This window comes from Notolepis coatsorum (assembly GCF_963971535.1).
Source record: "Notolepis coatsorum genome assembly, chromosome: 6".
NCBI classification, from domain to species: Eukaryota; Metazoa; Chordata; class Actinopteri; order Aulopiformes; family Paralepididae; genus Notolepis; species Notolepis coatsorum.
In genome coordinates, this window is record NC_140170.1 from 31,463,182 (window position 1) to 31,478,440 (window position 15,259).

The 15,259-nt window shown below is 42.3% G+C and overlaps 1 protein-coding gene across 1 annotated transcript in view; it reads left to right on the plus strand.

Moving 5' to 3' along the window:
* Window positions 1–1,555: 1,555 nt before the first annotated feature.
* Window positions 1,556–15,259, plus strand: part of LOC311231144 (zinc finger protein 609-like) — a 246,193-nt gene continuing 232,489 nt past the window's right edge. The window contains exon 1 of the mRNA XM_084317648.1: window positions 1,556–1,895. The gene's annotated coding sequence lies outside the window, so the exon portion shown is untranslated. The remainder of the gene's footprint in view (window positions 1,896–15,259) is intronic.

Sequence of the window (15,259 nt, forward strand, 5' to 3'; positions counted from 1 at the left end):
TTACTTCCTGTTCGTCATAACAATAGACCCGGCACACATAGATGATCTAAACTAGGATAACACCACATTGAGGGTGTGTAGTTAGAGACCATTGACCGGAGGTAGGCGGGAGCGGTTCCCTTTGCCGCACGGTATGCCAGATCGAGGGCCTTGAAGTGGATTCGTGCGGCCATGGGGAGCCAGTGCAGGTCCCTGAGAAGTGGGGTGACATGGGCCGACTTCGGTATAGGTTTGAGATCAAGCGGGCCGCTGCGTTCTGGTATTCACTGACCTTTGGGAAGTACTGAGTACTGAAACAGAGTGATAGAATTGCAACATAGAATTAATAGAATATAAAAAAAAACGTAGACTATACGTGATAGAGTAAATCATAAAATGGGAAAATGGGAGAAGAAAAAAAACAACGAAAATCCTAATCAGTCACTTACTTACGTCCTCATATGAAATCCTTCCCCTAGACTCGGTTTGGAGGAAGGATATCCCAAACTTGGAAGTAGATTTTGATTGGGATGAAGTCTGGGCAAACGTACGGCTATCATCACGTAACCCAGATCACCAACAGATTAACCTTAACTTTGTTCATAGGACTTACCTGACTCCTAGACGTTTGCACCTAATGGGGCTCAGACAAGACCCTCGATGCTCCTTATGTTTAAACGGTGCTCTTGGTACATTTATGCATATGTATTGGGAATGCCCCCCTGTTAAGATATTCTGGGAAAAAGTAACCACTCAATTATCAGAATTTTTATTTCTGACCATACCTATACTGCCTTCTGTATTGTTGTTGAATGATGTTTCTCAGTTATCAACCTCTGTACATGTAAAAAGACTAATTTTGTCCGGTCTCACGGCTGCCAAAAAGTTGATAGCGTCACAATGGATTCAACCGGATAAAATGTGCCGGAAGGTATGGGTTCTTACCTACAGTATCTCGATGTATTTTATCTAGAGATATCTACTGCACAAATTTTAGGTGTTAATGAAGCCAGTATAGCAATGTGGTTAGCTGTGGTCGAGAAGATAAAGGGAAGCATATGAACTTGTAATTTCTGATGTTAAATAAAATAATGGATGTATAGTCCAAGAGGGGGTCCTGATGGGGGGGGGGGGGGGAGGAAAGAGTGAGGAAGAGCGAGCAAGAGCACATGTATAGTATTGTATTGTATTTATTATTTTTATGTCTTTTAATCTACATTTATTTTGATTTAATTACTGGACTGTCATTATGGTTATTATTATCTCTGTCATTGTCCTGTGATTTATCATAGATTTTTTACTGTTACTGTATTGTTTGTCTAGTTTTATGTTAAAAAAGGGAAAATAAAAAACATTTGTTCAAAATAAAAAGAAAATCCCAATCAACTCAAATTCCAGTTACAGGTTTTCAGAACAGACCCCAGTCCAGTCCAGCAGCTCCTTCCTCCTGAGTTTGCAGGCGGCTCGTTCTGCTGGTTGGTTGTATGCATATTGTATCATCACTCTCAGACAGTAGTACAGATATTATACAAACAACTATTTACACAATATATAGCTGAGTGGATAGCTGCGTTGTTGTCCAAACCCGAGGAGTAAAGCTGACGTGGTCGTGGAGACCAAATGGAATATGACTTCAATGTGGACGTCTACTAAGGGATGCGGTTTATTTCCGAGCAGAATGTAAACTGGATCTCAGTCGGATGCCCCTCGGCCCCGGGTCTCGGGCTCTCGCTGTGTGGCGGTGGAGTAGCGGGGTTATAGCTGGTAGATCTCCGGGGTTCTGATTGATTTCTCTACAGTATAATTCACCGCATTGGAAGTGATTTGTGTACGTGTTTGTTTACCGACATCATCACCGGGACCTATGGAGTGTACTACATGAAGACTCGCTGGACGCGGGCTGTGCTGCACACGGAGTAAGTACACTATTGATCAACTTGACTGTTTACTACTGTACTGGAATTGTGTTGCACGTTTTGAAAAGCGGGATCTCTCGCTGCTATGATGCTAGTTAGTTAGCTAGCTAGTTAGCTGCGGCTCACAGGGCTAACCACAGTCACGTGCTCCTCAACAGGAAACCAGCCCGTGTTGACCCTGAAGCACTGGTTCTGACCGAACCGCTCGTTATACAAGCATCACAGAGACATGTCGAAGGTCCTCACAGCTGCACGAGGGTCTCAGACAGAGATACGGGATGGTTTGAAAGCTCGGCGTTGCTAATAAACATTTTAAATATTTTTTTTTATAAACTGGTCAACGCCGCTCAAAACGGCGTTATTTTCGTATTTGGCTGCCTGCTGCGCCTGCGCTGTGATCACTGCGCGTGCGCATCATGCACCCAACGCCGGAAATAATGCAGTGTTGACCAGTTTATAAAAACATATTTAAAATGTTTATTAGCAACGCCGAGCTTTCAAACCCTAGCGTTTCTCTGTCCGAGACCCTCGTGCAACTGTGAGCACCTTCGACATGTCTCTGTGATGCTTGTAGAACGAACGGTTCGGTCAGAACCAGTGCTTCAGGGTCAACACGGGGTGGTTTCCTGTTGAGGAGCACGTGGCTGTGGGTCGGGGCTACAGCGGCTGGAGGAGAGGAGCCCCCCTTTGTCTGCAGGAGACACACCGTCAGCTCCTGGACCACCGGGGCGCCGTGTTGTTTACCGGTGGAAGTGTTTAACGTTACGTTATATAATACTAGAAGAACATTCGGCCACACGGTACCCGCACAGTAAGAAGAAGAAGAGCCACAGGACGAGGCGTCCAGCCGGTGAGCCGCACAGACACACGCCGACACCAGAGCGCTCTGACCGGGGACGAGCCGCGGCTAACCGGCTAACGGCGGCTAGCTAGCTGTGATGTGTCTGCTGCATCGTGTTGTAACCTAAACCTTACCTCTATTCATCCGAGTTTGCAGTTGTTGTCCACGTAATTCATTATTTCAGCCTTTAACCATATTGTTTGGATAGTCGTGTCATGATTTAAACGAGCAAACTGTGTCATGGGGGTGGTTTGAGCTAGCGGTGTGCTAACTAGACATGCTGTGCCTGTGTTGCTTAGCCATGTTTACATGTTGTACAGACTGTGAGAAGTGTAGCCATGTTTACATGTTGTACAGACTGTGAGAAGTGTACATGTTGTACAGACTGTGAGAAGTGTAGCCATGTCTACATGTTGTACAGACTGTGAGAAGTGTAGCCATGTTTACATGTTGTACAGACTGTGAGAAGTTTAGCCATGTTTACATGTTGTACAGACTGTGAGAAGTGTAGCCATGTTTACATGTTGTACAGACTGAGAGAAGTGTAGCCATGTCTACATGTTGTACAGACTGTGGGAAGTGTAGCCATGTTTACATGTTGTACAGACTGTGAGAAGTGTAGCCATGTTTACATGTTGTACAGACTGTGAGAAGTGTACATGTTGTACAGACTGTGAGAAGTGTAGCCATGTTTACATGTTGTACAGACTGTGAGAAGTGTAGCCATGTTTACATGTTGTACAGACTGTGAGAAGTGTAGCCATGTTTACATGTTGTACAGACTGTGAGAAGTGTAGCCATGTTTACATGTTGTACAGACTGTGAGAAGTGTAGCCATGTCTACATGTTGTACAGACTGTGAGAAGTGTAGCCATGTTTACATGTTGTACAGACTGACTGTGAGAAGTGTAGCCATGTCTACATGTTGTACAGACTGTGAGAAGTGTAGCCATGTTTACATGTTGTACAGACTGACTGTGAGCAGTGTAGCCATGTTTACATGTTGTACAGACTGTGAGAAGTGTAGCCATGTTTACATGTTGTACAGACTGTGAGAAGTGTACTAGCCATGTTTACATGTTGTACAGACTGTGAGAAGTGTAGCCATGTCTACATGTTGTACAGACTGTGAGAAGTGTAGCCATGTTTACATGTTGTACAGACTGTGAGAAGTGTAGCCATGTTTACATGTTGTACAGACTGTGAGAAGTGTAGCCATGTTTACATGTTGTACAGACTGTGAGAAGTGTAGCCATGTTTACATGTTGTACAGACTGTGAGAAGTGTAGCCATGTTTACATGTTGTACAGACTGTGAGAAGTGTAGCCATGTCTACATGTTGTACAGACTGTGAGAAGTGTAGCCATGTCTACATGTTGTACAGACTGTGAGAAGTGTAGCCATGTTTACATGTTGTACAGACTGTGAGAAGTGTAGCCATGTCTACATGTTGTACAGACTGTGAGAAGTGTAGCCATGTTTACATGTTGTACAGACTGTGAGAAGTGTAGCCATGTCTACATGTTGTACAGACTGTGAGAAGTGTAGCCATGTTTACATGTTGTACAGACTGTGAGAAGTGTAGCCATGTTTGCATGTTGTACAGACTGTGAGAAGTGTAGCCATGTTTACAATGTGACAATACAGAAGGTTAGCCCTTTCACTGTGACAATACAGAAGGTTAGCCCTTTCACTGTGACAATACAGAAGGTTAGTCCTTTCACTGTGACAATACAGAAGGTTAGCCCTTTCACTGTGACAATACAGAAGGTTAACCCTTTCACTGTGACAATACAGAAGGTTAGCCCTTTCACTGTGACAATACAGAAGGTTAGTCCTTTCACTGACAATACAGAAGGTTAACCCTTTCACTGTGACAATACAGAAGGTTAGTCCTTTCACTGTGACAATACAGAAGGTTAGCCCTTTCACTGTGACAATACAGAAGGTTAGTCCTTTCACTGTGACAATACAGAAGGTTAGCCCTTTCACTGTGACAATACAGAAGGTTAGTCCTTTCACTGTGACAATACAGAAGGTTAGCCCTTTCACTGTGACAATACAGAAGGTTAACCTTTCACTGTCACAATACAGAAGGTTAACCCTTTCACTGTGACAATACAGAAGGTTAACCCTTTCACTGTGACAATACAGAAGGTTAGCCCTTTCACTGCGACAATACAGAAGGTTAGCCCTTTACTATCACACAACCGACGGCGATGCTCCATCATTAGCTCTGCGGATTGCTGTCGGTTGTGTGATAGTAAAGGGTTAACTTTCTGTCGTGTGGCAGTGAAAGGGTTAACTGGCTGTCGTGTGGCAGTGAAAGGGTTACGTGTGTGTGAATGTGAATACGTTATTCTAATAATTTCACCTGAGTCGACCTCTACAGATTTGCAAAAATGCTGCTATTTTAGTGGAACTGCACCGTTTTCACTTAGTAAACAACTCAATGGGTGTAGTTGGATCTAACGAGTTGAAATGGACTGATTGCAAGTTGTTTAATTTAATTTCAAACCTTTATTTAAACTCCTACTAGGGAGCTGAGGTTTTCCTCCTTTACAGCAACGACAAGTTTACAGTCAAGAAAAGACAAATGAACAAACAAAAGTCACATAACACAATACAAATTTAAATAAACAAATAAATCAATTCAAACAGTCACAAGTTGACACACAGTGATTGGAAATCTATCATACTCGTATGTTAGTTGTAGTTGATCTTGTTTTTTTCAATGTAGTCTATATTGTATGGTAAATGTCTGACAATTTAGTTGTAACATACAATGATAATATACCCAACCTATATCCAATTGAAAGTCCCATAGTTTGTGTCACGTTTTACAAATGTAAGGGAACAGGAATATCTCTGACACCCCTAGCGGTCGTAGTCTAGTCAAGTCCAGATCACAACATTATGGTTTAGGTGAGAGAATACTGAATAGGGAGAAATACAGGGGGGAATGCAGACAGGAGGAATATTTCCAAGAACTCATTTGATCTGAGTTTACCGGACACAAAGTTTGATAGATTTATTGGACTCAGATCAAATAAATTCACTTTATCCTTCCAATGATGCACATGTTGGGCATTGATAATAGTCCTGTACTGTGGATGAATGAATAGGCTGTTAAAGCTATGCCTCCTAAAGTGTGCAAACGGAAGTACAGGAAGTACCGGCTACAGGCTTTCGGGTTTCGACAAAACAATTATAGAAACGTGTGAAGTGCACAATATTTCCTCGTTTAAGCCACTGCAACGGCTTTGCCTGAAGAATTTACTACATGACCGGGACGTTCTAGCTTGTTTGCCGACAGGATTCGGGAAAAGTTTGGTCTGTTCGGACTGGCAGCTTCCAGGGGAAGTACATACACCGGAAATTCTACCCCATACACACTTTCGGCCGTAGTGCTTTACCAGGCTTTATCTCACGGAGGAGATACAACAGGGAACGAGGTTAATGAATGAATGAATGAATGAATGGAAACTCAAACTTTATTGAACAGATTGCAGAATGGGTACAATACAGTACGGCTCAATACATACAATTGTTAAGGGGATGCAGACCAGAGAAAGACGTTTGTCTTGTTTACATCAGGGTCCCCCATTTTCAATTCATCATAACATATATGGTATACACGACATACAGGTATATAGTAGTACTGTTACATTTGTGACATATACGATATATAGTAATTTTACCCATAGATCCTGACAGAGTATATATGATGGGGAGGAGACTGTACATTAGGAGGGGGTGGGCGGGTGGGAGAAAATATATACATACGGTGGGGAGGAGACTGTCTATTAGGAGGGGGGGGGGGGGGGGGTGGACATTTACGGTGGCCAGTTTAGAATTGCAGCCTCCCGTAGGTGCTCTTTAAGAGCGGTTTTGAATGTGGGTAGGGAATGGGATTCACATCTTTTTATTACTAAATTGGCACATGTTGGGCATTGATACTAGTCCTGACTCCTGTACTGTGGATTCCTGTTGGCACATGTAAGGCATCGATACTAGTCCTGTACTGTGGATGCTAGGGATGCACCGATATGAAAATTGGCCACCGATACCGATACCGATTGTTCAACTAACACAATCGGCCGATACCGATACTTGTGGCAAAAAATAAGTATTTGTAATTTTTTTTAAAGGGGAACTATCTTATAAATGGCCTTTTTGAGTGTTTAGCATTGTTTCCTAGCTATGTGAACTTATATTAATATGATCTATGTCTCAAAATTCTCATATTGGCGCATTCTTCCAATTCTCCTCTCACAATATTCACCCTCACTGAACTGAGTCGTTTGAAAATGTGCCTATATGTGATGTCATATAGTCACTGCTGCATGTTAATGTTCAGGAGAACACGACGGTGCACAGTGGTTTAGGAGCCCAGGCTCAAAACAGCTGTTTTTGAGGACTTGATTAGAAATACAAAACAATGAATAAAAAAAATATATATATTACAGAGGTGTTCCATAGACTCACAGGAATTGTGTAAAAGTGCCCAAATAGTGAAAGAAATAGTAAAATAGTTCCCCTTTAATATATATATTTTTTTTTAATATATATATTTTTTTTTTTAAATTTTAATTAAACTACTGTATATTTGTATGTTTGTATTCGTAGGCCTCTTTACTTACTTAAAAAAAGGAAACATCAAGAAATATGTTTATGGTATTAATTCCACCATCACTATCCCTCTCCCAGTATCGTCTGGCGGCCTGCAGATGGATACTATTCTCTCAACCAGAGCTTTCAACCAATGCAATAGAACCATTTTGATTGACAGTCGATTCGGCCAATTACGCCACACCGCTAGCACCCACCTCCTGCTGTTCTTACCACCAATCGGCAAGCGTTTATTCATTTTCTACTTCCGGGCATGCCGCCATTGATCTGCTTGCGAGAGCACAACAAACTTAACGTAGCTAATACGTTAGCTGCCCGCCGACCATCGCTCCACAGGATGACCAAACGAGACACAATGATTTTACTGCAACAAATGTTATAATAAAACAAAGCTGTAGCGGCTATCTTGATGTTCTGATAGACGCTCGGTTGGGTGCAGGGATTCCTCGTCTTTGACGCGCAATTAGAAAAAACACAATATCGAGTCCGTGTCACCTGCCGTTGGGTGAAGTTCCCATTTAATTGAAGTATTCAACTTAATACATGTGATGAGCCAAACAATAATTTCTGCATAATGCTGTTAATAATACTGAAAACGAGCGAGGGTACGTGCGTGTGTTCGTGCGGTAAAAACCGTGAGATCTCTCCGTCACCCATACCTAGATACCTTGATTGACATAGCCTACACCTGGGCCTAACAAAAATAATAGTTGGTTTCAGGTTGGTTGTCAGTTTGGCCATGGGTAGGTAGGGAATTTATTTTATTTAATTTTTTTATTTTATTCTTTCCCACGGCGACTATGGATAGGGAATTTCTTTATTTAATTAAAATGTTCACAACAACATGGATGCATGTACTCTGCCAGCATGTTTAATATCCATAATACTAAATGTTTGACTAAGATTTCTATGAAACTTTATTCTAAAAAAAAAAAAAAAAAAAAAAAAAAAATCGTTTTTTTTTTTTTTTTTTTTAATATATACTTTTTTTTTAAAACTCATAAAATATATTGGGTCGCACCTAAATCGGCAGGGTCGGTCGGCAACCTGAAACCAACCATTATTTTTGTTAGGCCCTGTGCCTTTATTCAAAACCTATGCGCTCCGTGCTGCCACCCAGTGCTCCGTGCTGCCACCCAGTGATGAACTTAACAAACTACAAACTAAGCACAAAAACCATCAAATAGCTCCTACACACCGGCCCCAAATGTGAAGGTGGAAAACAATTACATTAAAGAAGAAAAAAGGAGCTATAACAAGTGTTCTTGGTTCTTCTCTGAGCCAGAGGTTACCAGCACGTAACTCAACGTTGGGTCGTGACCTTTACCGCCAGACCTTACACTACTTCTTGAAGCAGAAAGAGCTTGGATATGGGCCGCTCTAACTGCCCTGTCTTGGTCTTCAACCGTACTGCCCGTACAAGCCCTTTGCCCATCGCTGTGAGAATGTCTGGGGTATGGGTAGGGCTGGGCGATATAACGATAACGATAAATATCGCGATATATTTTAATAATCGATATCGAATATCGAAATTTTTAAAATTTTTTTTTTTTTTTTTTTTACCTGCAACAGGGCAGTTTTAAAACCAGAGACAGTGGACAGACTTGTCTTTCTTGCCTGCAACTTGAAGTAATGGCTTTGCTTGTCCAAATGACAATACTGACCAAATTCAGATTTCTTTTTCTCTTGTCCATTTATTTTGTTTGCTTTCTAATTTAAAATACATTTTGAAACCGTCTGTACACAGTAGGCTATGTGTGCTAGCAGAACTAGACTCCAGTCACGAGTCACAGTGCACATGTGCGGTGGTTTGTCCACCAAAAAAGCGCCAAAAGATCGAAAATAAACTAGCAGAGCCAGAACTGTTCAACTCCTCTGGAGCCACAGCCAGCAGAGAAGCCGGTTTACTTTAGCTTTTAAACCAGCTGCAGCCTGAGAACTGGAGTGTGAGGGGATGTAACACTAAAGATGGCGGCAATGACAAAGAATTGCTGCAAAATAAACATACATCTGTTGTTAAAAAAAAAAATAAAAAAAAAATGTTTTTTTTTTTTAATTTTTTTTATACTTATAACAATTCGATAATTATCGATATCGAGAAATAAAATAAAATTATCATATCGTTATCGCGATATGATTTTTTTCCATATCGCCCAGCCCTAGGTATGGGGTCATCCCAAGACATGTTCCTTCGACACATTTCTTGCAACAAAAGTTTTGGTAGCAAGGTGAATGGTGAAGAGAACCCCAACTGGTCACTGGGACTGACGATTGGAAGAATTCCACGTCTGGTGTGTGCTCGCTTTTCCACTCTCAGTCTTCCCTTCTTTGGGTGGCACACCCAGTGATGAGGGCGATACCACACACTGCCGTTTTTGTAGTCCGACTGGACTTGAGGCACAATTTCTCCGTAGCCACTATCACTCGCATGAGTAAGAAAATCTGTGTACTCATTTTGGTAGTCCTTATTCCATTCACACTTTATTTTCGGACTCTGAAGGTGCTGTTCCACAATGCACCTGTTGTTTGGCATGGTGATGTCATCCATTTTAAAAGGCAAGTCCATGCAATAATGTCCTTCCTGCATGCAAATAGACTTCTCCAAGATCTCCATAAAACTTGGGTCCTCTCTTGACATCTCCTGCTGCTCCTCCAGTGACTTCTCGTTTAACTCTTGGTTGTACTGAGAGACCAACAGCTCCTCCAGTTTGACAATGGATGTCCTATTGGCATATATGGTCGAGCAGCTTATCTGACAACCATTATTACCCCTCAAAGGACCATTGACGACCCACCCCAATAGGGTCTTCACGGCATAAGGTCCATCACCTTGGCTGTTGATAATTTCCCAGGGTTCCATGAGTTTTGATGCATTAGCTCCAATCAAAAGTTCAACATCAGCGTCCAATTCTGGGATCCTGATACCCTTCAGATATTCCCATTTTTCAATATCTTGCCGAGTAGGGATGTTACTCTTTGAAACGGGGATTGTTTCATGTGTGAACGTTTCTGGGAGCTCCATAAAGTGGTTATTATCCAACTTGGACACTTCCAGTCCTGTAAGGATTTGGCTTTCAATTACCTTTTCTTGACCCATAGTGCGCATAAGAATGTTGGTCTTTGTACCCTGTAGATTCAGCTTCTTCATAAGATGGTTGGTACAGAAGGTTGCTGTACTTCCTGGGTCTAAGAAGGCGTAGGTCTGCAGCACTCCATTTCCTTTCTTGGATCTCAACTGTACTGGAACAATGGAAAGGGTACAGCAGGGCTGTACGTTAACTTTTTTTGCACATAGCACTGGTGCTACAGAGGTTGATAGTTTTGTAGCACAGGCCAAAATCTTGTAGCACAAGTATAAAACATGTTATATTTGTAACAGTCACAAATGTGCCTATTGTATTTGTGTTATTTAGTTGCAGTGCCATGTTTGGCTGTCATTTAGTATATCGCCATGTGTTATTATTACTATGATACTCTCATATGCTATTTTCAATTAATATCATAAACAACATAAGGAATATTAGCATCATTTTGAGTGGACTGAAGGAATGAGTCAGCGTTAATAGTTTTAAATGCAAATAATTTATTGAAACATAGAAGTGGGGTCGGTTGGGACACACACACACACAATGGGGGACCCTGATGTAAACAAGACAAACGTCTTTCTCTGGTCTGCATCCCCTTAACAATTGTGTGTATTGAGCCGTACTGTATTGTACCCATTCTGCAATCTGTTAAATAAAGTTTTCATTCATTCACACACACTGTTTCAACTCACCACCCCCGCATCATATTGTAGTCTAGTCTGTCTTCAAACTTCCACTCCTCTCGAAACTTGTTTATTTGAATATCAACATTATCTGTCCATCCTCAGTTTACTATAATACTCCTGTCCTGAGTCCTGACTAGTGACTTCATCGTCTTTCCAAACGCACGCACGCACACACAGGGAAGGGGAGAGAGTGCCCCCCCATTTCCCTTTCCCCAGTCCACACTGTCTGCTGGCTCTGCCTCTGATCAGGATTAGCTTGTTAGCTTGCTAACGTTGTAGTGATTGTAATGGTACATAAACGTTAATTTCGGGCGATGTGCGCATAAAGGAATGGCGATGGTGCAAAGCATGTAGATGCATTTGACCCGTTGCGAGAAAAAAAAAACACCACGGACTTATTTCGGGACGTGTAGGCGCACTGCTGTGTTAACGCAGCAGTGCGCAACAACCGACCAACGCGCTGCTCTGCTTGCAGAAGCGCGGATATGACTCGTCAAGTTGTCGCAAGAGTTTTTTCAAAATAAGAGTATCATATGCACCTGAACGTTGCTAGCTTTCGGAGCCTAGCTGGAGCTGCGCGTGGGCAGAAATGAGACCCGCTACAGGATTTTCAAAATAAGAGTATCTATATGAACCGAATCCCTATCGCACCAGTGCTATTGAAGTAAATCCATCCATCGCACAGACCGCTGTTGCTGTAGCACGTGCGATATATATGTCGCACTGTACACCCCTGGGTACAGTCGTGGTCTCCGGCCCCAGTACAACCACATGCCTGAAGAGACACAAGTGCACTACTGACTGGTGTTTCTTGTGACTTGGTCAATTTGTCGTTGTTGTGGACATGCAGAATAGTCGGGTGTTTAAGATTGCATTCATCACAGGTCAGACGACTTCTGCATTCCTTACTCATGTGGCCAGACTTCAAGCATCCAAAACAAATTCCTTTTCCTCTCAGAAAATCAATTTTCTCCCTTTGAGAAATCATATTCAGTTTAAAACACTTAGAAAATGGATGTGACTCTTCACAATAGAGGCAGGCCTCTGAGGACAACTCCTTAGTTACGGTGCCCTGCTTTGGCATCATGTGCACTGTGGGCACAGTTTCAGCTTGGTTGGTTGCGATGGTTATTGCAAAACTGCTTCCTTTAATGCTGCTCCTGGGTAGCGGCGCGCTCTTATCTACAGGTTTTAATGTGATGCTTGGTCGTGCATCTGAAATGTCACCAAAAATGGGATGAGACAATATTTTGACTTGTTTCTCCAAAAAGTTTACCATCTCTGGGAAGGTGGCCCTGTAGCCTTGCCGTTCTTGTATCTCACAAGCTGTAGACCTCCATCTTTCCCGCAGCTTGTATGGCCATTTCATCATAACATTCCTCATGTTTGATGGAACGTTCATCTCCTCCATGTACTGTATCTCTGTTATAGCGTTGCAGCACCCTCTTAGGAACAGCGTGAACTCCTGCAGCGCCTCTACATCCTCTGCTTTAACAACAGGCCAGCGAAAGGCTTTTTCCATGTAGGCTGTTGCTATCCTGTGCTCATTACCAAAGTGTTCTTTCAAAAGACCTTTTGCTCTTTGATATCCTTGTTGTGGTGGCATGTGTAAGCAGCTTCGCACCAGCTCTCTGGGCTTCCCCCTGGTGTACTGCTCCAGAAAATACAAACAGTCTTGATAACTGCATGTTACCTCTTCAACACAATGTTCAAATGTCCTAACAAAGGAAATGAAATGCAATGGATCACCATCAAATACGGTTATATCTCTTTTTGGTAAAGTAGATAACATTTGCTGTTGAATGAGCAATGTGGTGAGTTCATTCTGCCTTTGCATGATTCCACAAATGGCATCCTGGTCCACTGTATTTTGCACTGCAGCGTTCTGTGTAGACTGTCGTTCCTGTGCAGCTACTGACCCAGGAGGTGCAGCAGTGGAGGCTGTGAAAGCGTTTTGAGACTGATGCTTTAGAGTAGTGGTGAGAGACGTCCCAGTGTTTGGTTGCCACTGTGGCATGAGAGTAGTATCCTTTGCTTGTGGAATTCCATGGTGTTGTACTTTCTCCTGAAAGTGTGTGTGCATATTCACCTTTGGTCGCACATCATATGTGGAAAAGATAGGTGGCGCTCTTGAGCCTTGATCCGAAATCAGGGTGTTCTCCTTCGGCACAAATGCAGTTGCCTGCAGGTTGAATTGAGGTCTCAGCTCTTTAATAGATTTGCTCAGGTAGGAATTCATTCCATCTGAAAGGGCCTTTCCTCCAACAGCACTGCCTTCCAGCACAGAAAGTCTTGCAGTAACAACAGCCATTTGTGTATCAAGCTCCAGTTGCTCCTTAACTTTTCTGAGTTTCTCTTGTTCCTGTCTGAGTTTCTCCTCTTGTGCCTCTATTTCATGTTTCCTTTGCAGAGCAGCGGTTTGCTCCATTAAAGCCGCTTTCTCTGCCATGGCATTTAAACGTGCAGATGCAGTACTAGAACCTGATGCTCTACTGGCATTGCTTCTTCTGCTTGACCTTTTACTAGACACATTAGACGCACTGTCTCCAGCTTTAATTTCCTCATGCAAATCAGATTGAATTTTTTCCAATTCAGCATTATCATCATTGACCTGAAAAATCCCATTTTCGCTCAACCATGTTGATACTTCATTTACAAATGTATCATTTGTTTCCTTTGTTGCATAAAACCATTCGTCCTGCTTTCTCTGCGTATCCTCAGTTGTAGGATACTCAGTCATCAATGTATTATGTGCCTCAGAGGCAACTTGACATAGAGCTTTGAACTGTTTTAGATTTTGGTGCACAAGATTTACATTGTCATTGGAAACTAGAAGAGTGATGATTTCCCTTTTCAATTTCCTTGCTTGTGTACAATATGCATTTCTGTCCGTTTGGAGCCTTTCAATCAAAATTGATAATCCCTTTAAAGAAGGCTTTCTTATTCTTGGCTCACAAACATTTTGCCCTTGGCTGGGCTCCACAATATCATGACGTAAACTCATTTTTGATAATACGTACTGTTCCTTTAAGAGACTGGAGTCTCTCTCGTGAAAAAAAGTCAATACAATAACAACAAAACTTTCAATGCTGCTGCTCCATTAGCAAGCAACCCAGTGCGATACACTAACCAGTCCTCCTTTGGTGTGCTATCTCGGGATGATGATCTTTATCCAGAAGCAGCATTCCAAGCCAGGTTCCAAAATCCTCCATTTGTCCAAGTAAGATCGGGTTTTTACTTGTGTAGCGGCTATCTTGATGTTCTGATAGACGCTCGGTTGGGTGCGGGGATTCCTCGTCTTTGACGCGCAATTAGAAAAAACACAATGTCGAGTCCGTGTCACCTGCCGTTGGGTGAAGTTCCCATTTAATTGAAGTATTCAACTTAATACATGTGATGAGCCAAACAATAATTTCTGCATAATGTTGCTGTTAATAATACTGAAAACGAGCGAGGGTACGTGCGTGTGTTCGTGCGGTAAAAACCGTGAGATCTCTCCGTCACCCATACCTAGATACCTTGATTGACATAGCCTACACCTGTGCCTTTATTCAAAACCTATGCGCTCCGTGCTGCCACCCAGTGCTCCGTGCTGCCACCCAGTGATGAACTTAACAAACTACAAACTAAGCACAAAAACCATCAAATAGCTCCTACAAAAGCCTTTCTATACATTTGTCTGGTTGAAAACTTTATTAACAGATTGCAGAATGGGTAGTTGTGTACGGAATGAGCAACGGAATGGAACTGAGCTATGAACGGAGTAATGCCTTGCTTGCTTGCTTTCTTCGGGTAAATAATATGCTGATGTTATTGAACGTGTAACACTAACTATATAACGTTAATGCCACAAAACGAATGTTTGTGTCATTTTAACAGCAGATACTTTCTTAAATGCCATCTTCCCGAGAGAGGGGTGTTGACGGGGAGCTGTGATGGGTTCGCTTGGTTGTGTTATTAATAGCATTGAACAGCTAACCGAAAGCTAGCGTTAACTAACGTTAAAGGTTTAGCCATAACGTTACGTTGGCTAAAGTTGGGGCTATTCATAATCCAGCAATAATGGCTGCAGACCTGTAAGCAAAGTACAGCAAGTTGGCAAAGGAGTATTCCAACGTA